We start from the raw sequence: 27,888 nt of genomic DNA, 5'->3' as shown, positions 1-27,888 counted from the left end.
TTGAATCTCTGCTTTGCATGCTGAAGGAACTAGGTTTACTTTGAAACCCTGTGGAGCAGCTGCCAATCATGATAGTTACATTTCAGTTAAATAGCCTGACTTGCATAAGTCTCCTTCAGATCACGGAGACTACCAATTTAGAGAGTTATCAAATTTAGAAAAAAGTCAAAAAAATAAATAACCAGTACATTTTTAGGTGTGATGTACTGAGTTTTTGTTATAGAGTACAATACAAGATAGCAGAACACTTTTAAAGAAAAATGGACAGGTGTGTTGAAGTTGTGTGAGTTGTAAGTTTAGGTTATACCCATATCACGCATTATAGCTTCTTCCATCACAGTTGCTGTGGACATTATAGTAGAAGCATACCCTTTGATTTTTGGAACTCCTGATTCAAAGAACTGATTATTCTACATTCTGTAGAGATTCTCAGTCATCCAGGTCATGATTGTCCCAAAGGTACTTTTTCAGAAGGCAACTGGACTTTTTTGTTTTTTCTTTGAAAATGTTTTGCTTCTCATCCAAGAAACTTCTTCAGCTCTGATAGTGGGGACATTCCCCACTATCCTGTTAGAGCTGAAGAAGCTTCTTGGATGAGAAACAAAACATCTTCAAAGAAAAAACAAGAAAGTCCAGTTGCCTCCTGAAAAAGTACCTTTGTGATGATTGTTCTACAAGATCCCATTCTGTAATTCTACATGGTTTCAGATAATCACATTTGTCTCTATGAGCATCTTAATGTATCCTATTCAGTTGCTTCTCTAGTGGTTGCATATTTCAGCTGTTTGAAGGGGAAAAACCAATACTGAAAACAATAGGATGTATACATTGGGGCAAGCAATCTGGAGTGTCTCAAAAGTTTTAGTTATTTATTTAGAACACCTGTAGAGTCACCATACTTAAAGCTAAGATGTGGGCAGCTTACAACTCACAGATAAATATATATAGCAAAAGAAACAATAAAATCAGTAAAATAAAAATCACCATATTTTTCGGAGTATAAGACGCACCAAGATTTCGAAGAGGTTAACAAGAAAAAAAATTTTTTTGCCCACCCCTACTTTTGTGACTTTATTGTTCCCAATTCTGTCATTAAAAATCCAGATCCTGAAATTTATTTGTTTGTGATTTATTTGCGTGTTTGGTTATGCCGTTTTATGTATCCACTCCATTAATCTTAAACTGGTACTCAGTGATACCTTAAAAAGTAACCAATTTATTGCAATATTCATTTTTATAGGTCAGATATTCCACTTCATCGAACATCAGTTGCTGGTGTTCAGTGTGATGAAGTAGCCTTTAGTCTATGAAAGCTTGTTAGTTTATGAAAGCCTTTTCCAATTTGATGCTCTCCAGATGTCTTTGATTATATCTCTATCATTTGAAGCCATAGCAAGGATGACTGTCATTCCGGCTGGGGACAATAAGAATTGAAGTCCAATACAGCTGAAAAAGATTGCAAAGGATGGGCTATGAGATATAAAAGCTCTTATTTTTTGTTTATGCTACAGTAAGCTAATATGGTCTTTGGAATCTGTCAAAATTAATTTAGTATTATTTTTTCCCCAATTGAAATAGCAATCTCACTCTACAGAATACTTAACTCCCTTTCTCTTGGCTTAACCTTGCAAACACCCTCTAAATTAGATCATTTATTGTTTTCTTTTTAACAAGCCAAAGATCATACAATTAACTTGTTCTATTGATTGTGGTGGAAGTGAAAATTCATTTATTTAGACTAGGCCACTGAGTTTATTACTGAGCCTTATTTGTGGTCCATTCAGCAATCCTGATTTAAACTGGCGTGTGCCATCAATTCAATGGCCACTGTTACACTTACTCGGGTATTAATGGAGGTCACCATAAATGACAATTTTGAAGCAACATCCGGCATTTTTCTTAATAAGAATGTCTTATGACAATTATACCTTTATACATTTAAAGAAAATAAATGACTACACAAAGAAGAAAATGTGAAGGACGTTGTGGGTGGAAAATTAAAAAAACCCAGTAAATAAATAGAATTTACAATTGTCTTAAAATTATTATTGCATTGGTTAACCAATATATACAACTTTGACAATATTGAATATATACAAGTAAACTTAAAATACCCAACAAATAAACATTAAGGTGAGTTTAGATACTGTATATGATTCTATTGTCTTTTGTTATGTTTCTTCCTAGTATACTAGCACTGTTTACTGTGCAAAAGTAGTATTTCTAACAATTTCTAAGAAAAATGCATTACTTTGTAAATGTTTGTCAATGTATGAGAACAATGTGTAGAGCTCTGTGTTAAAGTACAAGATTTGGGTTGTATCTTTTGAAAAAAAACCACATTTCTATAGGTATCAGAAAAGAGTTTACAAGTCATAAATTTCCATAGTGTTCTAGGTTTTATTCCAGATGAATATGTGTCGGCTCACCATTATTGGAGTTGTATCAGTGAGAGACTTGAATAGTCTTGGAACTGAACACTTGAATTGGCTTCTATATAAACATTATTGAAGGCATTAGAATTAATTATAAGAGTACAGGTAGTCCTAGACTTATGACCATTTGTTTAACTGTTCAAGGTTGTGATGTTGCTGAAAAAGTAACTGATGACAAATTTTTACACTTACGACCGTCACAGCATCCCACAGTGACATAATTTGGGCGCTTGTGGGCACCAGCTTGCAGCATTTCAGGATCATGCAATTTTCATTTGCTGTCTTTGTAGGAGACTTCTGACAAAGTCAAGGGGTGGTGGTGGTTGGATTCACTTGACAGTGGCAAAAAATGTCAAAAAACTGAATGTGACGCATTTAACAATTGTACTGTTTAGCAATGGAAATTGCAGTTCCAATTTTGGTCGTAAGTTGACTGTTTATTAGGAGTTCCAATTTTTTTTCTTTTAAAAAAATACCCTCCTGACTCCATCTTCATATTCCTCTAAATCATCTCTAATTTAGCAGTCGTCTTATTTAGTTTTATTTCATATTGCTCTGAAGCTGGTGATACATGCTGTACAGTTAACATATAGAAATGAGCTGATTGAGTATAATTTGTATTCATTGTTAAATTTAGCAACTGCACTGAGATTTGAATTACGCTAATCAACTTTTCTTGTAATTTGTATAATTTACATACTGTACACACACTGCAAATGCATGACTCTAGTGCAAAACAAAGTTTAATTAGTGTAACAGGATTGCATCTGCTTCCAAAGTGATTGATTTTTCAAAGTGGTTATGTCAATTGCAAGGGGGATCTTGGAACTAAACCATAATGGTAAGAGGCACAATTTTTGAGGAAGCTTTCTTTCATTTGCCCCATTGGAACAAATAGGAAGTGGTTATTTTGCTATGATTTTCATGGATGTTTTTACATTGGCCAGTTTTACACACTATAATTTTCTAGTGACCTGTGATCAAAATTAGAAATAAAACCACCATGAAAAAAACCTTTGACTTTGGTTTAACTCTTAGAAGAAATGTGGTTTGCAGCAGTATGTAATTTTGATATATATTATTTGCATAGTGATTTGTTTGATTAAGATATTCTGTTCTATTCTGTTTAAGAAATTCACATAAAAATTAGATGTTTAGAATATTACCATAAAATGATTGTACAATAAAGTTACTAGTTCTTAGTTATTTAAAACTACTAAAAAGAAATATATTCTGGAGGAATGTAATAATGGCTGACAGAGTTTGAATGCTTATTTTTTTCTTTTCTGATGGATAGAATTTTTTATTAAGTGAGTAAAAGTAGACCCATCTGATGACATCAGCAACACTATTTCGTAGCACCGACATTCAGTTCTTGTTTTTTATTTTAAATAGGTGAAGAAAAACACCAAGGTTGATCAACTTGATTCAACTTGCATATCTTTACTATGCAGTTTACATGGTTAAACTTGGATCCTCTCATGCTTAGAACCCCACTGTGATTGTAAGTATTTGTATATTTTACTTTAAAGTATAAATGTGGCTCAGGAGGAAGGAAGGATGTGTTTTTTCATGGAAATTATTTTAGAGATATTAATCATAATGAGCCCAAATAAATGCTTAATTTTCAGTAATGAGGGTATAATTAATATGGGTGTGATATTTTATAGTAGGGATTCTCCAATTTTATAATAGTGACTTTAAGTAATCAAGAAAGTTATACCACTGTAATTGAGAGCAGAATACAATTCCATGGTAAAAGTGCTTCCCCCCTTTTTAATGTTCTACTTTTTTGCATGGGTTTACCGCTGACTGTTGTGATAGCTTTATTTAGGGCAACTATTATGTAAAAGGAATCTAAGTGAACAATAATTTTTTTTATTTTATTTATTTATTTATTTTTCGCATTTTTATACTGCCCTATCTCCCTAGGGACTCAGGGTGGTTTACAGCCAGATAAAACATACATATAAATACAAAATAACATATCAATTAAAAAACTTATTACATAAGGCCGAATATTTAAAAATAGCAATACAAATAATAAAACCCCATTAAAACCAAATTCAAAATTTAAAATTCTAGTCCAGTCCTGCGCAGATAAATAGATGTGTCTTAAGCTCGCGGCGAAAGGTTCGAAGGTCAGGAAGTTGGCAGAGTCCTGGGGGAAGTTCGTTCCAGAGGGTGGGAGCCCCCACAGAGAAGGCCCTTCCCCTGGGTGTCGCCAGTCGGCACTGCCTGCCGACGGCAACCTGAGGAGTCCCTCTCTGTGAGAGCGCACGGGTCGGTGAAAGACATTCGGTGGCAGCAGACGGTCCCGTAAGTAACCCGGCACTATGCCATGGAGCGCTTTGAAGATAGTTACCAGAACCTTGAAGCGCACCCGGAAGGCCACAGGTAGCCAGTGCAGTCTGCGCAGGAGAAGTGTCACATGGGAGCCACGAGGGGCTCCCTCTATCACCCGCGCAGCCGCGTTCTGAACTAACTGGAGCCTCCGGGTGCTCCTCAAGGGGAGCCCCATGTAGAGAGCATTGCAGTAATCCAGACGAGATGTCACGAGAGCGTGAGTGACCATGCATAGGGCATCCCGGTCTAGAAAGGGCGAACCAGGTGAACCGGGTAAAAAGCTCTCCTGGAGACGGCCGTCAAATGATCTTCAAAGGACAGCCGTCCATCCAGGAGAACGCCCAAGTTGCGCACCCTAATAGCAAAGTAGCATAATAGCAAAGTTTGGAGTTGTTTCATTTATTTCATAACCTAGGTTGTCTGGCATGTAACTTGAAATCACTGCCTTCCTTGCCACCAGTGCAAATGCACCAATTGGATGGATAACTGAAGAACTTCATTGGACAATCAGTCATAACGTAAACCAACTTTTTCCTATATAAATCTGACAAACATAGGCTCCCTTCACCACATTACATAAATGAAGATTCTAGAGCACACTATCCCCAATTCAGAAGAAATTTCTGAAGGCCTTACAATAAAAGTAATTGATGCCCATAAGCTTAGAAGGGATGATGGCACCATTTCTAAAACTGATATTTTATCAGTCCTCAGAGACATGCATCTTTCAACGATTTGCACTATAGTGCAGGTTAAACTTGACACGAAGAACTTCAGAACAACATCTACGTATTTCCAATTCTCTTTCAAATGCGCTTGGTGTTTATCAGAAAAGCAATAAATGGCATGTGTCAGTAGAAAGAAGCCATTGTTCACACACACACACACACACACACACACACACACACACACACACACACACAAAGTCCATGTCCATCTTACATTTTCTGAAAAGCACTTTGATGACCTTCTGGATGTTTAGAAAAATGGTATTTAGGCCCACAGGTCAAAAAGTGAAATTTATCAGGCATTAGGAACTGTGATGGCCCAGTGGTTAGAAGGCAGTATTGCAGGCAATCTCTGCCCACTGCCAGGAATTTGATCAGCCTTCCATCCTTCTGAGTAAAGGTAATTTACTCTTCATTTTACCTTCTTGGTAAAATGAAGAGCCAGTTTGTTGGGGGCAATATGCTGACATTGTAAACCACTTAGTGCTGTAAAGCAATATGGAGCATTATATAAATCTAAGTGTTATTGCCATTATATCTAGCAGGGAAAAAAACCTAACAAGAACTTCATATTGTCATAGTTTAGACATTGTTTCTTGTCTTGGGATCTGCATAACTTAGTCATTGAAGGAAATAATAACTCTGTTTCTAACAGTGAATTATGTAGAACATCAGTGGAACATATAGTAGAATGAATGAAGGACAAATTTAACATTTTAGGAATTTCCAAGTGAAAATCTTAATTCTTATGTTAAGAGTTAACTTTAACTGTATGAAGTTAACTTAACTTCATAGAAATGTTGCACTAAGGCCTGAAATAATCAGTTGAAACTGGTGACCAAGAACAGATAGTGTTTGGTTGTGGTCATAGCCTTCGACTTATGACCACAATTAGGACTGAATTGCTGGTCATAAGACACTATGGTTATAATTTGAATCACCCATGTGAATGGATCTGATGTTCCTATCTTTAATGTGGTGATCATTAAATGAATCATTGTCATTAAGTCAAGTCATATTCATGTTAAATGAAAACACTGGTCATAAGTGTTCTCTTATTCTCTAGAATAGGCATTTTCTGTGGAAATTGACAAAAAATTCCAGACCCCCTCCAAATGTCGCCTGCGGTTATGTGACTGTGGGGGATGGGTATGGCACATCTTGACAGCCAAAAATGCTTTACTGGCATAAGATACCTTCTTCTGGGCCCTGTTGTAATTTTGAACTGGTTATTATTTATTTATTTATTTATTTATTATTTAAATTTTTATACCGCCCTTCTCCCGAAGGACTCAGGGCGGTTCACAGCCAGATAAAAATACACAATAATATTACAATATAAATACAATTAAAATACAATTAAAAAACTTATTCAATTGGCCGAGATTAAAAATTTAGGATAAATAATAAAAAACCCATTAAAAAACCCATAAATTTAAAAACTAATCCAGTCCTGCGCAGATGAATAAGTGAGTTTTAAGCTCGCGACGAAAGGTTCGGAGGTCCGGAAGTTGACGGAGTCCTGGGGGGAGTTCGTTCCAGAGGGCGGGAGCCCCCACAGAGAAGGCCCTTCCCCTGGGCGTCGCCAGACGACACTGTCGCGCCGATGGCACCCTGAGGAGTCCCTCTCTGTGAGAGCGCACGGGTCGGTGAGAGGTATTCGGTAGCAGTAGGCGGTCCCGTAAATAGCCCAGCCCTATGCCATGGAGCGCTTTAAAGACGTTCACCAAAACCTTGAAGCGCAAGGTTATAAATCAAGGACTACTTATAATTGTACTGGTGAGGGAGGGGAGTTTATTTTTCACACTAGTTAATGGTGAAAGATTGCATGAACTAAATAAAGCTAAAGTTTAATTGTGTTTGTCTACTTAGGCTCCCTTTATATCCAAGTAGCATCCACATTCAGCTCTGACATATTTGCCATATGCTAAATAAATCAGCTCTGACAATATTCAATGGCAACGAAGGAATTTCAAACATCCATGAAGAGACAGATAGATTTTCAGAGAATGAACCTTGACTTACACTGCTTACATACCAGATCCCAGAGGCTAATACTACAAACGTAATGGGACTACAGTAATTAAATATATTAAATTGTTCCAAAAATCCCAGAAGAAACAAGGAGGAGTGGTGGATCATGGTCTCTTCCATGGCAGTTATTGTGATTGACATACTATTGCCTGCCCCAAAAAATCCATGATCTCAGAAAATTGTTGCAAGTCATAGTTTCAAGTTTCAATATTTTGGAAACATAATCCATATATCCTCTTGGAATCATGGCTTTATTAAAATCTGGCTACTAATTGATTTACTGTATATCATCTAAAGTAATATATAGTATAATAAAGGAATTTTGTATAAACAATAGCTGTGCACCACTTTCAGGATATGTTATCACATATGTTATCTATCAACAACTACTTTGGTGTACTCTTCTAGACTAAAGGAAGACCTACAAGTTTAGTATTCAAGTTCCCACTTGCCAGGAAGTGCACTGTATTAGTTTCTTAGTTTCAGCCACAATATTTTCTAAAGATTGACTGGCTAAATATTACAGCCATATACATTGTTGTTGCAGAAATGGTGTGATGTAAATGAAGGAAAATAAATCATTGAAATTTAACATTAAATTATATTTTATTAGTGTTTACGATACAGTATAGCAGCTAAATCTTAACTTTTTAATGATACATGGAAATTATAACAATGAGATCCAGAAAAAATAGCAAGTTTTTAAATTCCAGTAAAATTTTGTATTGGGTGTCTGCAGTTATGCAACATAAATTGATTTGTGTGTTCAGAGCATGGATAATATATTTTATTATTACATGTCTTAGATATTAAACACACATATACTTAGCATTTCTATTAAAATATTCAACATTTGAATACTGTAATTAGACTAATTCATATCATATGTTGGCTATCTTTACTTAATATGATCCCTAAAAGCGATCAATTTCTCCATTAGAAAAAACAAGGGTATCTTAGTAGAAAGACAGGCTTTGAAGGTGTCTTACCATAATTAATGAGAATTTTAGTACAGGGTTTTCATCTCTTTAATTTTTGCCATATTATAAAAATAGATACTTTCTAGGTAAATTAATCCTTTCAAGGAGCAAAATAATTTTCTTTTTGGAAAGGCTTATTAAAGTCTTATTATTTCTAATCTTAAAATGCTACTTCTGTTAGGTTAACAATATGTGAAGAAATTACATGATTTTAAAAGAAGAATTATTCCAACCCAAACCATGTACTTTACAATTAGATCATGGAAATGAAGGCTTTCAATTAGGGAAAATGAGATTTAAATTCCCATGACATGTCTGAAATTTAGGTTTTTATTTTACTTTTTCTATTTTTTTATAAATTAGATTGTTCTTACTTAAACAGGTGGTTTTGAAGGCTGGTTTCACTGTTGTTTTAATCATAGTTTTAGTTACCATGGAGAAATATGCAAGTTAGCATTTATACACAGAAGTGAAATTTATGCTGCATAGATAATAGCCTAAATTTAGCATGACTTAAGTTTACCACTTCCTTTAAGAGAGAGAGAGAGAGAAAGAAATAGAGAGAGGGAGAGAGAACGGCGTATGGCTTATTTATTGTCCTATCAAGAAAGCAATTCTTTTTAAAAATACAGTTTTGTGGCTTGTTATTCATTCCAGATGAAATTAATAGTTCTGCTTTCAAAGCTTTTGAGTGATTTAATTTAATAAAGCATTCCATGTAATAAAGAGATTGATTGTACTCAAGATGCTCTGATGTTCAGTGGTGCACAATATTTTTCTTGTAATTCTTCAAGTATTTAAAAGAGAAGCTGATTTTCACTTATAGGATAAAGATGACTGAATATTGGCACTGAAATTAGGGAAAAGAGCGCTGACTAAAACCATATTCGAAGGATGTAACATGTACTGTTCTATTTATCGTGGGGACTTTTTTTTTAAAAAAAAAATCTTAATTCTACCAGGAAAATTTTTCTACCATTATAGGAACTCCTATAAAATTCTGAATTGACCATCAACTGTACAAGATCTTTTTTTCCTACTATTTATTCTCCTTCCTGCTGTGCTGAAGGCAACTGTTAAGAACCATTGCTGTCACTTTGTTTAACTGCTACCACAAAGGTAGGGCTAAGTTTTCAAGGACAAATGTAGCAAAAGTATCATGATCCAACATGAGGTCCCCCAGCACGCAGGGAGCAGCAGATCCCTTTCAACACCAGCTGTTCTCACAGATATAGATTGCTGCAGTGAAATTTTCTTCATATAATTCAGGAAGCTCTAGAGAATTCTCCAAAACAACTGTGCCAACAAGGAAAATGTTGAATTTTTCATCAGCTTCCCAGTACAGAGTGTTAGTGGGCAATCCATTCATTCATGACCAGATGTTCAGTGTAGTAACACTCTGCAGTTAACGTGAACCTTGTGGCCTGTTTTACATTGGTTTGCAAGGACATTGGCAGCAACCTAACATTGGAGAATTGTGGCCTGAAAAAGCGAGAGGCTGAAGTGTGTGCTTGTGGCTTCCTGGTTGGTTTTCACCAGCAACCAGACAAGGTAGGAAGTGATGAAAGAAATAAACAACACAGCACAGTTATTAGAGAAGCACTGGAGAAAACATTGTTTCTAAATTATTAAATTATAGTTTTCAAAGAACTATAGGGATTTTCCCCTAGTTCTTTATGATTCAGAAGGAAAGATTATTATTGTTAAATGTTTAGTTTGACATGCTTTAATCTGGTTATGTAAACTGTAAATTTAAAAAAAAAATAGTGCTTGGAAGCCTGTAGCTGTTTAACGTGTCAAGGCTATACTTGAGCATATGTAATCAGTCTAGGTGGTATTTTAAAATGTATAGAAACCTTGTTTGAGCATATATATCTGGGATAGTCAGATAAAGATTAAAATTCCTCGTTGCTGCAGATTTGTGGTTTCCTTTATAAACATATATTTATGTCTCATGCCATTTGAGTATGTTGTGCTAGGCACTCGTACTCTGAAAAAAAAATAGTATCGAGTAGGAGTTTTGGAATAAATAGTGTGATTTTCTGCTTTGAAAAGGATTCTTCCTTAAAATGATTAACTGTGTTTGATTCTGGATGTGCCAGCTGGCTAGAAAAAAAGATTTGATAACATTTAAGGGTTCCCCCCCCCCCCTTCCTCCTCTAGATGGAGGATTCTTTCATTCATTCCTGCCTATATTATGTTTCCAAATAAGTCTTGATTTCCAAAAGAAATAATAGATGAGGCTACTATTTCATTGGATTGCGACCACAGTTTAATTGTAAAAGTATTCCTCTTCCACTAAATAAAATATAATTCAGGTACATTTCATATCTTAATTTTGCTTTTCCGGTATAGCCTCTGTATTATTTCTTAAATCTTTAGAAGAGTGACATTTTCTTAAGTTCAGTATTGTTTATTTTCACAGGCAAAGGAATCTCTGCTAAAATATCTCTGCATGGCAGCTTTTTCTTGTGGCAGCGAGCTCCTTCACCTTACGTTAATCACTCAGCAGAGTAAAACTCACTATTCTGGCTGAGATTTGCTGTGCCCTAGAAAATGGTGGCGATGGGAGACAGAACCAGTTCTTTCACAGAGCTGAACCCCTCCCCGTAATAATGTCTGTTTTGGTGGTATCTCTAATTTGTAAGGTTATAATGAAGGCTGCAGTTCTTCAGCATTTCCAGCTTCAGAAAGTCACACATTGGATTGGGAAACCCAAATCCATCATGAATTAGCTTGATCTTCCCAAGCAATTCACTCATGAAGGAATAGATGTTAGCTCTATTGCTCATTGCTGTTTCTTTAAAAATCTTGCTTTAAAAAAAGGGGGCTTGCAGCCACAGAGGTTCTCATCTGTCTTTGTGGGAAGTTGAAAGCTCTGAGAAGCATACTCTAGTTTCTATTGAATCTGACTTACTGATAGGAAAATGAGAACAAATTTACAGTAGCTGTGACATTAGTTACCTTTATTCAGCCTGGTCCAGCTGCACTAAGCCCTGAGGAAGTCTACGCCACGCACACCATTTGTTCTTGGGTGTGAAAGCAAACAGTATTTGAGTTGGCAGAAGTTCCTTTTTAGCCCGTTCGCTGCCTCGGCAACAAACCTCAGCATGAGCTTTCTGGTTTTGAATGTTTCCACTGGCAGGATGGCCTTTTTCCACATTTCTTCGGTTTGAAGAAACAGATTAGGAACTTCTTTTGAGTTTGTTTTTTGAAAATGGAGAAAAAGACCAAATGCCAGCATTTAACAGCTGTAGTTACTATGTCATTTGTAGGTTTCACTGCTTCCAGAGGCATCTTTTTTTTTTCTTTAAAAAAAAAAGCCATTGCATAAAAATATGCTCGGTGCTGTCAGTGTATTGTTTTTTTTTTAAAAAAAATTAAATAATTGTGTTATTTTTAATACTCTGTGGTGTTTGATATTTTTGTCAAGGAAGAAATTGTGTGTGTGTGTGAGAACATTTTGAGATGATTAATTTCACTTCTTTTTAAAAATTTCTCTTAAGTAACAACAGGAAGAAATTGTACTTGCCAATATAATTAGTTCAATAGGGTTACTTGAAAATCTTACAGATTTCTGCAGTTTATTTTTAAGCCAGGAGCATTAACTTTTATTTTTTTGGCAATCAGTGCTTAAATTACCTATCGATTTGTTCAAATGTCTCTTGTTTACTTTTTAATTTTTTCTTTAAAATAGAGGTCCATGAACATTCAACAATTTGGATAAAATCAGATCAGGAAATGAAATGCAGCTAGCCAAAAATTATTGAATGAAACTTGGTATTAAGTTCTGTGGAGTTTTGTGGTCTGTTAGTTCAAAGATATTATTATGTTTTGCCAAAATCCATTATATTAATATACAGAACAACCTCCAAAATATTTATTAACAGTCTTTAAAAGTTCATGCAAACGTTTTTCATTAGATAGGGAAGAGAGAAAGAGGATGTAGACATGTTAATAAGTGAATACATTGCTATTTAATTTCATTTGCCACTTTATGTTCAGATCTTAATGATTGTAAAAATAGAGTATTAAAAAGAGATAATAGCTGTTCCACATTTGCATGTATGAGATTTATAGTTAATTTTATTTATTACATTTGCTACATGTTTGTGTCATTGTGTGATGTCAGCTTGGTTAACTACTGCTACTTTGTTGCCAAGGTCCTTCTGAAAAGGGAATGAATTTTGAATTTCCTTTCCAGATTCACAAAATGGAAATAGTTCCATTCTTTTAAGTAATACTTAGCCCAAAGTATTGAAGGCATCATATCCTTTTGTAAAAAGTGTTCATCATGGGAGATCCATCTTGCAGAGAAAATAATCATATAGTTTGTTAATATCGTTTATAGCTTATTCTTCTTAATATCTGAATATAGTGGGTGGCTAATTTCTAGCTATGGTTTGTTATGATTTAGCCTAATTAAATTTTTACTTCATTTACTTCATGTAACAGGGATGTTTTCTTCTATGTGCCATTTTTAAACTTATTATTATATCAGAATCTTTCTCTTGAAACAAACCAGTCCAGCATTGCTTCCTTCCCTTTCCACTGACCAAATATTATACAGAACAGTCACATCTGTATCTCTTCATACAAAGATCGAGACCAACCATTCTAAAAAGATTGTAAAAATGGAGCGTGCTTCTTAACAATCCATAGAACACACTAAGATGTCTTAATACTTTTTCAGAATAAATGCAAGCAACTAAATAACAAGTTGGGATGTAGAAGACATAAGAAAGCGATGACAAGGACGAACAAAATAATAAAATCAGCTTATGTTTCTATAGATTTTCCTTATAACACTACAGAATTGTGGAAAAATAATATATTGACGTGTGCTTTTGTCTCTTCAAACAAAGAAATCACATGGATCCATCAGGTAATCTATTGTCTTTTGCCAGCTGTAACTCTGGCTGATAAAATTTGTTTCATATCATTTAACTTCCCTGTAAACAGAAGAAACACAATCTGGAAAACTGGGGAATTAAGTACTGTAGTACTGAAAAAAAGAAAAAGAAACTATTTGTAAATGACTAAGCAAAACGTTATGCCTTATGACTGATTCATATATGCATCTTTCACTTAGAATAATATTTACAGTTATCTTGCTACTTCTCTTTGAGGTACTGAAGACTTTTTTGAAGATGATAAAATTTATCAAGTGAGAAGGGACTCTTCAGAACTAATTTTCCTTCTTTCAGTTGTCAGTTCTGTCATCTTTGCAGGTCAGAGATTTGAAATCTCTTTTCCCAGAAAATGAGACAGTCAATTGGCGCCTGATTCTACTATCTCTGAAATGCACATAAATAGCTTAAAGTTTCCCCTATATTCTAGAAAGAGTGTAGTGGTGTAAACATGGTATTTAGTTCAGTAGAATAGCACACAGCTTCTGTTTAACCATGTTATAACTTTGAAATAATTTAGCAGGATGTAAAGGAAGTTGAATTCGGTTGGGTGAGCTCCTTAACTGTAGAGTGAGACAGACATGTGATTAAAAAACTAAATATGTAAGCTTCTTCTAACAGTATCAACATAGGAAACCATATTTCATTTTTGACCAATATTTGAAATAATGTCTGTTGGGAAGCTATTTCCAATATCTAAGATTGGACTATATGGCAGGTTTTGCCTTCCGATTCCCATTAATTACAATCAGCATAGCAAATGTTCGGTAAAGCTAATGTATCTGGTCTTTGTTCAGTAGCAGCAAAGTAATGCAGAACATTGTAACTTTGTCCTACCATCTAGTAGTGATCAGAGGTTTGCAGATGAGTTCTGCTAGTCTTACAATCTTAGTTATATTCCATGCATTGTTGGCGATGATCCAGTGAACATCCATTTCGTTTTTCTGTAGAAAATGTGGCTTCTCTATAGTTTTCTCTGCAAATCATCCTTCTTGCTTTCATCAATAGAAAAGTTCACTGCCATGATAAGACTATATCTGCTTTTTAATCTTGCTTTCCATTTTGCATATGCCCAGGTGGGAAAAGTTCAGCCACTGTTTTGTAATGGCTGTTGTGATTTTAAATCCCATCGTACAAAATCCTTCCAGGTCTTATATCTCAGCAGTACTGTTTTCACCTGCTGTACCACCTTGTCCGTATGGCTCACAAATTTCATATTGTACCAGTCGTCCATATGCACAATTTGTAGTTGCACCTGCCTTTTTACTATAATTATACTTCTGAGAGTAATATACTAGTTAGCCTGTTTAGATTAGAAAGTCATTTGCAGCGGATTGCATAAATCGCATCATTTAGCTATATGAGGTTGCAAGGATGGTTACAGTGTACATTGAAGCAGCTTCCCAAGCTTTATCAGCAATCCTATAAGTACATCTTACATTGACTTTCTTGAGTTACACATTTACAGATAGAGGTTTGCTCAGGTCATGTTGTATTGTACCAGTAAATATAGCATTCTGTTTTTCCCCCCCTCAGACTATAGCACTGCTGATGCCTTTGTTTCTAACACCAGCTTGCTAGGTGAACATTTAACAGGTGTATCTCTTCCTGAGCTGGATTAGAATTGAAGAGCAAAAAAAATTCACATAGTTTATTTCTGCTTATTTGCTCTTCTAAAAGTACAGGAACATGGCCAATAAAAAAGTAAACAACTCCACGTATAATAATATTGTTGTTGTTAGTTGCGAAGTCATGTCCGACCAATCGCGATCACATGGACAATGTTCCTCCAGGCCTTCCTGTCCTCCACCATCCTCTGGAGTCCATTTAAACTCATGGCGACTGCTTCAGTGACTCCATCCAGCCACCTCATTCTCTGTTGTCCCATTCTTCTTTTGCCCTCAAATCTTTCCCAGCATTAGGCTCTTCTCCAGTGAGTCCTTCTCATTAAGCGGCCAAAGTATTTGAGTTTCATCTTCAGGATCTGGCCTTCTAAAGAGCAATCAGGGTTGACCTCCTCCAGGACTGACTTGTTTGTTCGCCTTGCAGTCCAAGAGACTCGCAGGAGTCTTCTCCAACACCATAGTTCAAAGGCTTCAATTTTTTGGCACGCAGCCTTTCTGATGGTCCAACTTTCACAGCCATACATTGCCATTGGGAAAATTATAGCCTTGACTATACGCACTTTTGTTGGCAGGGTGATGTCTCTGCTTTTTAGTACGCTGTCTAGATTTGCCATAGCTTTCCTCCCCAGGAGCAAGCATCTTTTAATTTCTTGGCTGCAGTCCCCATCTGCAGTGATCTTGTAGCCCAAGAAAATAAAATCTATCACTACCTCCATTTCTTCCCCATCTATTTGCAAGCAATTAAGAGGGCCAGATGCCATGATCTTAGTTTTCTTAATGTTGAGTTTCAAGCCAACTTTTGCACTCTCCTTCTTCACTCGCATCTGGAGGCTCTTTAGTTATTCTTCGCTTTCTGCCACTGGAGTGGGTATCATATGCATTTCTGAGGTTGTTGATATTTCTCCTGGCAATCTTAATTCTAACTTTTGATTCACCTAGCCCCGCCCCGTCACATGATGTGCTCTGCATATAAGTTAAAATGGCAGGGTGACAGTATACAGCCTTGCCGAAATCCTTTCCCAATTTTGAACCAATCAGTGGTTCCGTGTCCTGTTCTCGCTGTTGCTTCATGACCTGCATACGGGTTTCTCAAGAGGCAAATAAGATAGTTTGGTACTCCCATCTCTTTAAGAACTTGCCACAATTTGTTGTGATCCACACAATCAAAGGCTTTAGCATAGTCAACGAAGCAGAAGTAGATGTTATTCTGGAACTCCCTAGCTTTCTCCATGATCCAGCGTATGTTGGCAATTTGATCTCTAGTTCCTCTGCCTCTTCGAAATCTTGCCTGTTCTTCTGGTAGTTCTAGATCCACATACTGCTGAAGCGTAGCTTGTAGGATTTTAAGCATAACTTTACTAGCATGTGAAATGAGTGCGATGGTGCAATAATTTGAACATTATTTGGCATTGCCTTTCTTTGGAATTGGAATGTAAACTGACCTTTTCCAATCCTGTGACCACTGTTGAGTTTTCCAAATTTGCTGGCAAATTGAGTGTAGCACTTGTCCATAGTTCTTCAGGCACTCTGTCTTTCAGATCTAATTCCTTAAATCTGTTTGTCACTTCTACTGTATATTCATCAGGGATATGATTTAGTTCATACCTGAGTCACCTAGTGCTTTTCCCTACTTTCTTCAATTTAAGACAAAATTTTGCAAGGAGAAGCTCATGATCTGAGCCACAGTCAGCTCCTGGTCTTGTTTTTACTGACTGTATAGAGCTTCTCCATCTTTGGCTGCAGAGCACGTAGTCAATCTGATTTCTGTGTTGACCATCTGGTGATGTACATGTGTAGAGTCACCTCTTGGGTTATTGGAAAAGAGTATTTGCTATGACAATTGTATTATCTTGACAGAATTCTATCAGCCTGTGCCTTGCTTCATTTTGTACTCCAAGGCCAAATTTGCCTGTTATTCCGGTTATCTTTTGGCTTCCTACTTTAGCATTCTAATCCCCCATGATGATAAGAACATCATTTTTTAGTGTTAATTCTATAAGATGCTGTAGGGCTTCATAGAACCGGTCAATTTCATCTTCTTCAGCACCAGTGGTTGGGGCATAGATTTAGATTACTGTGATATTGAATAGTTTGCCTTGGATTCGAACTGAGATCATTCTGTCATTTTGGGGATTGTATCCCAGTATTACTTTTCCTACTCTTTTATTGATTTTGAAGGCTACTCCATTTCTTCTGAGGGATTCTTGCCCGCAGCAATATACCTGATGGTCATCTGAATTAAATTCACCCATTCCTGTTCATTTTAGTTCATTGATTCCTAAGATGTTGATGTTCAATCTTGTCATCTCTTGTTTGACCACGTCCAGCTTGCCTTGATTCATGGATCTTACATTCCAGGTTCCTATGGAAAAAATATTTGCAGCATCGGACTTTCCTTTCACCACCAGATGTACCAACAGCTGAGCGTCCTTTCAGCTTTGGACCAGTCGCTTCACTCTTTCTGGCGCTACTAGTACTAGCCCTCTGCTCTTCCCCAGTAGCATATTGGACACCTTCCGACCTGAAGGGCTCATCTTCCGGCATTATATCTTTTTTCCTTTTGTAACTGTCCATGGGGTTTTCATGGCAAAGATACTGAAGTGGGTTGCCATTTCCTTCTCCAGTGGATCACATTTTGTCAGAACTCTCTGCTATGACCTGCCCGTCTTGGCATAGCTCATAGCTTCATTGAGCTATGTGAGCCCCTTCGCCACGACAAGGCAGTAATTTATGAAGGGTACTTACAATAATAGTAATGTTAAAATGCTGTAGTGCTTAAGTTGTATGATAAAGGAGGCAGCATTTATGATGGTAGTGACTAGAAAGCTTAATGATTTTGAGATCGGTTCCTAACCAGAAAGCATCCACAGAGATTTACTGTAGCTCTCTCAAAAATGCTTTAAAAGCCTGCAGCAATTTCTGTTCTAATATGATAATTTGAAGGATAGAGCTCCAATTAAAACCAGAGTATAAAATGGCAACAATAAAACTTATTAGCATACTTATTTAAAAGCAAGGAAAAGTGGAAAACAAACATAAGCCAGAAGTTAGTGCTAAAAGGACTAAGGTTATCAAGATGGTGCTACAATATGATTCCAGCACAGAGGAGTATTATTCTCTCTAAACTTGTGAGGTAGCTCGGAAGAAACTTCCTATTGACAATCTTATAGCAAACATAACTTCAAATATGTGACAGTGTTCCCCTAGTCTGGCCCCATACAGATTTTAAATGATATGAAACCTGCCAATATCATGAATTGCTATTAGAAGTACTTAGGCAGATAGTGAAGCTGTTTGCTTTAGCTAGATGTAATTTGTATTGTCAGAAGCTTAGTTGCTGTATTTGTAGCTGTTTGAAGAAGTTTGTAGTGCATTATAGTAGTGAAATATACATGGTATTAATGAATCATTGCCAGGTTTTTCCTATACCAAAAGATAAAATTTGGAAGTGACTTGTGTCATTGGATATCCAAAGTCATGTCTAATTGAATTTCAAAATTCTGAAACTGACATGGTCAGGAGAAAAGTAGGAATATGAAAAAGGTAGCAATTCTGTTTAACTAATGTTTAGTAAAATAGGTAAGTTTCATGAGTTGCAACTTATGCAAGTTATACCCTTTAATATTTGCTAGTTAGAAAAGGTACTGTCATAATCTGATTTTCTGTTGGTGAGCTCCATTCTTCCAGGCAGTTTGCACACGGAAATGAATACTTGCATACTTGAATGCTTAAACTGCAATGATTTATAGCTGTAGTTAGTATGTCATTGGTAGGTTTTACAGCTGTTGTTACTATGTCATTTGTGTGAACTTGAAAGTTTCTAACAGTTTGCTAACAAGAAAAATTTCCTTAAACTTTTATAGTAAAATGTGTTTCTTAGTTTAGTTAGAAGAAAGTATGACCAGTGTAAGTCATAGCAGATTCACAGCCATATGTATGGCGGTTTTTCATTAGCAAACCTAATTATATATTCCTGAAGCATTCTGAAGAAAGGGTTGTATTATTACAGCATCATATTCTGTACGTCTTCTACTACAAATACATGTGAGACTTTTTATGTAGAAGGGCAATGATGACTATGCATTAATGGATGGATAGATTGGGGTGTGTGCATGTACACTCTGTCATATTTTTATGTGGTCTGTGCAGCACAAAAGATGCATTTCTTCCTTGCAGTAGTGAGTCTTATGTGTTGTGTTTATGAGATGCATTCTTATATCAACATACTAAGAGAAGCAGAGTGTCAAGGTTCCAGAAAAACCTCCTCTGCATAAAAAAAACCTTAGAAGCCATTGTCTTTCAGAGTTCTTTACTAGCATAAGGAAACTGGCACACGATGAGTGAAATTCCAAAACTGAACTTCCGGATTCTTTTCCCAGTTATATAAACCCCAAGAGTCCCACCCCCCTAACCCCTTTGCCGGTTACATGGTCCAACGTTCTTCCACTTTATTCGAAACCTCTTCTTGCCACTCCTTCTGCAGATGTGAACACAATCCAACCTTGACCGCTTGAAGAATGTTACCATACCCCTCAACCCCTCTTCTTCCCCACAGGGGAAAAATGTGGCAGCGTCTGGAAACCTAAGGCCTAGTATGGTTTCCAGGCCTGACACAGAGAATAGACCAGAGCTTAAAGGGAATAATGTCAGCTTAGTGTGATCATACAGTCCTATCCTCACACATACATGCTTCATGTGTTAGGGGATATATATATATCTGTTTAATCAATTCATTGACTGCCTCAATTGCTGAAGAAGCTTAGGCAGCATACATTGATATAATGGAAAGCTAGCAACAACACCACAATCCAACAATAAGAAAGAAAAACAAGTGACTCAGGTTGGAGAGCAAACAATTATACAACATAAAAGAAGTATCACAAGTGGAGTCACAAAACGCTTTGTCCAAGGCCAGCTAATTCCGAGATGAAGAACTTACTTTGGAAAAGTGTGAACCTACTTTGGAAAAGTGTGTATCAAGTATTACAGATCGGTCACACAAGAAGAGCACGGTATCCAAAAAGAGAAGCCACCTTCTGATTGGTGATTCAATTGTAAGGGATGTAAATTTAGGAAAGGATATGGAGGTTTTGAAAGATGTCAGGTGTCTACCTGGTGCTACTGCCAGCAGAGACAAGAGGCGTATTCTTAAGATAGTCAAGAATGCCAGTAAGGATTCTGATGTTGATGCTATTATACATCTTGGCACAAATGATCTGTCCCAAAAGGATGTGCTTTCTGTGCAGAATGATTTCCAGAGCTTGGGGTATGAACTTAATAGCATAGGTTGTAGGCTTAACTTTTCAGAGGTTTTACCAGTACATAAGGAACAAAAAGGTAAAGGCCAGCATGTAGTGGAGTTTAATGTGTGGCTAAAGGAGTGGTGTAAAAGGGAAGGCTTTGGTTTTATTAGTCATGATATCTGCAACTGGTCCAATGAAAAATTGTACAAAAGAGATGGATTGCATCCATCAAAGAAAGGGACTGAGTTACTTAGCAATACATTCACAGATTTTCTGGATAAACATTTAAACTGAACAGTGGGGACAGAGAATTAACTGATACAGAAAATTTCTGTCCCCAGCAATCAAAAACTAAAAGGGTTATCAGTGCATGTAACATAGATGTCTGTATGGGTAAGACTATCAGCCCTGCTATCAAGCAAAACCAAGCATTTAACAGTGAGTGCCATACCATGTGCACTAAACCAATAGGTGGCAAGAAAGTAGGGGCAGTCAACACAGGTTATGTAGACAGTAAACACAAGGTCAATCCAAATGGACTCAAATGTCTATACACCAATGCACAGAGTATGAGGAATAAACAGGGTGAATTAGAAATTCAAGTAAATGAGGGCAGATATGATATTGTTGCCATTACGGAAACTTGGTGGGATGAAACTGACAAATGGAACATACAGCTAGAGGGATATAAATTATTTAAAAGAAATAGACCAAATAAAAGAGGAGGTGGAGTTGCACTATATATAAGAAATAACTACATCTCTACAGAAATAGAGCACAACAATGATGAAAATCATCTTGAATGTATTTGGGTCAATATAAAAGGGGTGAAAAACGATATTGCCATAGGTCTATACTATAGGCCACCCAACCAAACAGAGGAAGTAGATGAACTTTTTGCTAGTCAGCTAACTAAGGTATGTAGGAAGCACATCACAGTAGTAATGGGGGATTTTAACTACCCTGACATCAACTGGGAAACAAACTCTGCACCAAGTGGAAGATCCAACAGGTTCCTAACAAACCTAGCAGACAACTTTCCCCCCCCAAAAATAGAGAAGGCAACAAGGGGATAGCCATACTGGACTTAATTCTCACTAACAGAGATGAAATGATAGGTGTTGAAGCTACAGGAACCTTGGGGGCAAGTGACCATGCAATATTGGAATTCGACATTAAGCAAATACAAGTAGTAGAACAAAGTCAAACTAGAGTCTTGGACTTTAAGAGAGCTAATTTCAATAAACTTAGAGAGAGCTTGAGAAGGATTCAATGGATGAGAATCCTCAGGGGGAAAACAACTCAAGAAGCTTGGGAAATTTTGAAAAGTGAGATTATAAAAGCACAGTCTAACACAATACCAATGAAGAAGAAAATAATAGATCTCAAAAGAAACCAGCATGGATGCATAAAGAACTATCTGACAAATTGAAAGACAAAAGGACAAATATAAAAAGTGGAAAGAGGGCAAATAACTAAGGCAGAATATCAGCAACAGCCCGAGCCTGTAAAGATGAAGTGAGGAAAGCTAAGGCTCACAATGAACAAAGGCTAGCGACAAAAGTAAAAATAACAAAAAAGCTTCTTCCAACATGTTAAAAACAAGAAAAAGTCAAGGAAACAATTGGCCCATTGCTGGGAAAAAGTGGCAAGAAGATGACAAGCAACAGGGAGAAAGCAGATCTACTTAACTCATTTTTTGCATCTGTCTTTACACAAAAGGAAAAAACAATCCAACCTATCAAAAACAGCACCACAAAAAACAGATTAGAAACACAAGTTAAAATAGGGAAAAAAATGGTAAGTGAACACTTGTCTACCCTAGACGAGTTCAAATCACCAGGACCGGATGGATTACACCCCAAGGTTCTGAAGGAACTGGTAGACGTGATCTCAGAACCACTGAACTATATCTTTCAAAGATCCTGGAGCACAGGGAGCTGCCAAAGGACTGGAAAAGAGCTGATGTAGTTCCCATCTTCAGAAAAGGGAAAACAGATCCAGGAAACTACAGACCTATCAGTCTGACCTCAATACCGGGAAGATTCTGGAAAAGATAATCAAACAATGAATCCGAAAACACCCAAAAGCAAAAAAAGTTGTAACCAAAAGCCAACATGGGTTTGTCCAAAACAGATCCTGTCAGACTAATCTTATCGCATTCTTTGACAAAATGACAAAATTAGTAGACCAGAGGAATGCTGTCGATATAATTTACTTGGACTTCAGTAAAGCATTTGATAAAGTAGACTATAACCTACTACTAGATAAAGTAGAAAAATGTGGGTTAGACAGCACCACCACCAGATGGATTCGTAACTGGCTGACCAACCGCACTCAACGTGTAGTCCTCAACGGAACTACATCCACATGGAGGGAAATATGCAGTGGAGTACCCCAAGGCTCTGTTTTAGCCCAGTACTCTTCAACATCTTCATCAATGACTTGGACGAGGGGATAGATGGGGAACTCATCAAATTTGCAGATGACACCAAGCTGGCAGGAATAGCCAACACTCCAGGAGATAGGCTCAAGTTACAGAAAGATCTTGACAGACTTGAACATTGGGTGCTATCTAACAAAATGAAATTCAACAGTGAAAAAAGTAAGGTTCTACATTTAGGCCAAAAAAACAAAATGCACCAGTACCGTATATGTGGTACCTTGTTCAATAGTAGTACCTGTGAGAGGGATCTTGGAGTCCTAGTGGATAACCATTTAGATATGAGCCAGCAGTGTGCAGCAGCTGCGAAAAAAGCCAACACAGTTCTGGGCTGCATAAACAGAGGGATAGAATCAAGATCACGTGAAGTGTTAGTACCACTTTATAATGCCTTGGTAAGGCCACACTTGGAATATTGCATCCAGTTTTGGTCGCCACGATGTAAAAAAGATGTTGAGACTCTAGAAAGAGTGCAGAGAAGAGCAACAAAGATGATTAGGGGACTGGAGGCTAAAACATATGAAGAACGGTTGCAGGAACTGGGTATGTCTAGTTTAATAAAAAGAAGGACTAGGGGAGACATGATAGCTTGTTCCAATATCTCAGGGGTTGCCACAAAGAAGAGGGAGTCAGGCTGTTCTCCAAAGCACCTGAGGGTAGAACAAGAAGCAATGAGTGGAAACTGATCAAAGAAAGAAGCAACTTAGAACTAAGGGGAAATTTCCTGACAGTTAGAACAATTAATAAGTGGAACGACTTGCCTGCAGAAGTTGTGAATGCTCCACCACTGGAAAATGTTAAGAAAATGTTGGATAACCATCTGACTGAGATGGCGTAGGGTTTCCTGCCTGAGCAGGAGGTTGGACTAGAAGGCCTCCAAGGTCCCTTCCAACTCTGTTGTTATGTTGTTATGTTAATTAAGGTGGGTCTTAAAGGATCCAGAGCATGCCTACCTGGCTTGATCTTGCAAGGTGGGCAGAAACAATTGAAAAAGGCAATCCCATAGGTAATTAGGGCCTTAATGTGAATAACCTATAGGTGACACCCAGGACCTTGATATATGCTTGAAATCCAAATGATAACCAGTGTAGCTTATGAAATGGATGTGCATCATATGGGCAAAATGGTGTGTCCCATAGGTTCTCATGCTGCAACATCCTAGACTACTTGTAGCTTCTGGGTGTGTTCAAGGAAAACCTCATAAAGAACAGTTCACAGCAATCCAATAAGCCACACAAGTGATCAAGAGCAGAGTTTCCCAACCCAGTAAATGGCATAATTAATGTGTCAGATATATCTGAACCAAAACTTTTCTTGCTATAGCTGTCATGTGTTCATTGAGCAAAAGGGAACTCCAGGAAGATCCCAAATTGTATGCCTTCCACCAGAGTGGTGCAACATTTTTGAGAACTGATTTTGGAAAAACTTTTGCGTCCATAGCCAGTTGGTCTTGCTAGATTTGAGTCTGAGCTATGGGATATCTGTGGCATCACTGTTTAGTTGGATGTATTGCTGACATCATAACTAAGTGATGATACCTGGTGTCGTGCTGCCATATGACCTTCCCTCTAGTTTCAGATCAGCAGGTGATCTACCAGAGATAAAGTGCAGTCCCTTTGTGTCTCACCCAGAGAAGAAACAAAACGCTTTGCTGATCATCCGGTCTAACAGCAATTAATCCTGTTATCCTTTAATCTCTCAATCCACATACAACAGTTTGAGATACATCAAGCAGATGATTTCAGCAAGAGCATAAAATCCAGGCTCTTTTCTAACAGAATTCTGTATTTTCAGACTTGCAAGGTAGCTGTCAGCCTCCTCAGGTTGACCAGTCAGGAAACCCAACCCCAAATACAATAAAGTTATTCAACTTTATTGTAAGGTTACATGAACAGAATCTTGCAAGCCTGAAAGTACAAATCTTCCACCGTTTCCTTTATAGTCTGAGAAGTGAAAGAGAGTCCCTTCTGATCCTTTTTCTCTGTCCTTTATGCTGCTGTAGGCCATATCATCTCTTATTTGACCATTCCCTAGGCATCATCACTTCCCCATGTTTCTCAAGGTCCTTCTCACATATTATTATACCATCTATTAGTAGTTTAACAAGCCGAATTGTATGCACTTTGGTCCCAGGTATCACCTAAGGCTCCTGTCTGGCACTAGGCTGCCAAACCAGCTGCAGAACTGTAGGTCCCATCAACTTTTTGTTTCATCACTATCACTGACATTGCTCATTGTTCAGATTGCATCATCTCAGCAACACCTGGCCCTCACACCTTCCCTGAGCAGCAAAAGATTCTTACTTGCTTCTCCCCACTAAAACAGCCTTCTTTTCCTGATTCCATATTAGGGGAGGGGGGAATTGTGAAGTGTTCAATTCATTCACGCACATATGCATCCATTCCACTTTCCATTACACACAGCGCAACAAGAGTAGAAGTAATTTTAAAGGCTGATAGTAGCATGAGTGGTTCCTTTCTACCAGTGATATCTGGTAGAATCTAAGATATATTTATGAAAGGAAGGCATTGAAGAGCTCACCTGAATTTTACAGCTTCTCTCAGCTGCTGGGATGGAAGGAAGTATACAAGGCTCCATTCTTTTATTGAAAATGTGAATCTTTTACTTTTTTTTATTTGCCTGGAAGCCATAGTTGTACTGTGTCGAGCACCTTGTATGACTCTCAAATTACCACTTGACTTCCTTCACTGTAGACTGCAGAAACTGTTTATGTAGCTTGTGAATAAAAGCTTTAAATGGTCTTCAGCTCCTGGCATTTAAACTGATAGAAGCTAAAGGTGGTGCTGGAAAATTAAGAAAACACACATTGTAGTACTTGATTCCTGTACGCATTGTTTGTTTTGTGCTTCTCCACCCTTGAGTTTAATTGTATAAATTAAATGTCGCGCCACCTTGCCTGAGGTATTGGCATCCTATTATAATTTAATTTACAGCTATTAAATTATATCTGTCGAATAAAATGGGGATCTGTGGCAAATGTATTTATAGCAATGTTTACCAGAGCTTATGTTTAAAACAGAAATAGCTGCTTTGTAGTTGCAAACTTTTAAGCAAGTTCTGGCAGTATTTGTTTTTTTCCCCCCACAAAATGCCAGTAATAGAGAGAAAAGAGTAATGGACTGTAACCCTACAAAGACAGCATCTATATGACTCAGGAGCTATAATAATACATTGTTTTCTGGAGCCACCTAAATAATTGACTGAAAGGAAACAACACGATTAAACTGAATTACAAAAGAATGACTTGGTTCTAAAGAATGTAATATACAATGATCTCAGACAATTCACTTTTGACATAGTTAAAAGCATGTAACTGAGCAAGGAGTGCATTAGAATACTAAAGCTTTTCTCAACATCAGCGTTCAGAACAGTAAAACAATACTGTATCAAGTGAAAAATTGAAAGGTTAAAAAAAGTAGTCTATCTTACAGTCTAATTATATATATGAAGTATTTTTAAATGGCATTTTGGAACCTTTGGAATTACAGAGCTTCTTCCCCCCCCCCCCAATAATATAATTCAGCATAAATGAAATCATAAGATAGCAGAGTAGATTTTGCTAAACTTTGTGGTCTCTGTACATTACGATTTCTAATGTTCCTTAATGGAATTAAGTCTTTTAGTAGTAGAAATATTCAGTTTTGACTGAAGAAAGATATGTGTGTTATCTTATTACAAGTTACCTGGTTTGAAATCTCAAATGAGTGTAGCAGGAAAAAAAGGGGAGATTTGAGGCAATAAAAGATGCCAGTGTATCTAAGAATCAAAGTAAGGTAATGTGCATCACAGCTGTGTTAAAATAATGCTGGTTGGTTAGCATGTAAAACAACCAAGTGGTGAGGTTTGAACATTATAATTAGCTTGTAAAGAGGTGAACTGTATTGTAGAATGCCTTGTTTGGTCTAGTATGGTCAGCTTTGGCTTAATTACTAAGAATATTGTATAAGTAAGTAAAAACCGAACAATGTGAAACTGCGCAAACAAGAGATAATTTCAGAAAACGAAGATGGTCAGTGACCAAGTCATAAAGTAGGCAGCTTCAGTTTTAACTTGAGAGGTTTTAATTAGCTATGGGATCTTGGGATTGCGTAATATAATGTGTTATCGTATTTCTTACTTATCACTTGTTTATAAGCAAGAGAAGTAGAACTTGTTCAACTGATGGACCCAGTTTAATTCCAGAAGAAGTTTGGACCTTCTCTGATACTCTGTTGGGTGGCTTGTCAAAGCCTTACTTACTGCCTGGAATTGATGGATGGTTGGGTAGGGCCTTAGACCATTTATTTATATTGTTATTAGACTATATTATTCCTATGTAGCCTTTCCTGGTGTGACAATTGTGGGATGTACCTTGGTTCACTGAGGAGCTCCAGAAAATGAAACACCAGAAGACATGACTGGAGCAGCATGGCAAGAAAATCTGACTTGAGTTTAACCAAACAGGTACGAGCCCATATTTGGAATTTACCTCATGGCAATAATAGCAGCAAAAACATCAGTATTTCTGTGCCCCATAGGCCATCTAGTAGTACCTTTTATGGTGACCCAGTCCCTGCTGGGGAGGAATGGGCATCGAATCATCTGAGGGTTTACGTTTGTGCCTCTTATCTTTTGAAGTAGATAAAAGCTATTTATTCTGACCTGGACTTCAACTGGACAGTTGAAGCTCCTGAGATTGAGTCTTGTGGTATGGCCTAAGTTTTAATTGGTGGCACCTGAGGAAGTAGACGTAGTTCTTTGCACTGTTAGTTCCACTACCTGTTTCTTGGACTCAGATGCCTCCTGGGTCATTTAGAGGTATTTGAGTCCATGCTGAAGTCTTATTTTCATTGAGAGGGGGAGTGGTGTCTTTCACCTTGAAGGGAGTGTTGAAGTGCCCTCTCTTCAAGAAGAGGCCCAACAAGTTTAAGACTCCTGTCTCCATGTTCCATTTGGAGGAAAGATTGTTGAAACTCTGATTGATCTGCAGTTGCAGAGAACCTTGGGGAAAACAGATTATATCATTGGTTTCGAATCAGATTTCAGTAGTGAGACAACTTTGATTGCGCTTGTTGATGGCTGTGAAACCAGGATGGAGGTGATGCATCCATCCCTGTGCTCCTTGATTTCTCAGCAGCCTTCTA

The 27,888-nt window shown here is 37.2% G+C and overlaps 1 protein-coding gene across 14 annotated transcripts in view; it reads left to right on the top strand.

The window, feature by feature from the left end:
* FOXP1 (forkhead box P1) overlaps nucleotides 1–27,888 on the top strand; it is a 755,498-nt gene that overhangs the window by 219,840 nt on the left and 507,770 nt on the right. For all 14 annotated transcript variants that reach the window (XM_058168797.1, XM_058168786.1, XM_058168800.1 and 11 more), the window contains one exon: nucleotides 3,831–3,939. The gene's annotated coding sequence lies outside the window, so the exon portion shown is untranslated. The remainder of the gene's footprint in view (nucleotides 1–3,830; nucleotides 3,940–27,888) is intronic.

Source organism: Ahaetulla prasina, chromosome 2 (assembly GCF_028640845.1).
Source record: "Ahaetulla prasina isolate Xishuangbanna chromosome 2, ASM2864084v1, whole genome shotgun sequence".
NCBI lineage: Eukaryota > Metazoa > Chordata > Lepidosauria > Squamata > Colubridae > Ahaetulla > Ahaetulla prasina.
This window is presented reverse-complemented; position numbering and strand designations above follow the sequence as displayed.